Genomic DNA, 216 nt, shown 5'->3' with positions numbered 1-216 from the left:
ATGTCGTTACTATAATCGGAGGATGCGTGTAAATTACATCACCAGGGTAAGAGTTCTGTCCTCCACATCGAGAATGAAAATCAATAAAATATTGCGAAAACAGATTTATATACTTTATGCTAATTGTGCTCATCTCTATATAGTTAAAAAGAAATGTCCTCTCTTTATTTCCATAAAGATTTGATATGGTATCAACTCCCTTGAGAGCCAACTTGA

Source organism: Penaeus monodon, chromosome 30 (assembly GCF_015228065.2).
Source record: "Penaeus monodon isolate SGIC_2016 chromosome 30, NSTDA_Pmon_1, whole genome shotgun sequence".
NCBI lineage: Eukaryota > Metazoa > Arthropoda > Malacostraca > Decapoda > Penaeidae > Penaeus > Penaeus monodon.
This window is presented reverse-complemented; position numbering follows the sequence as displayed.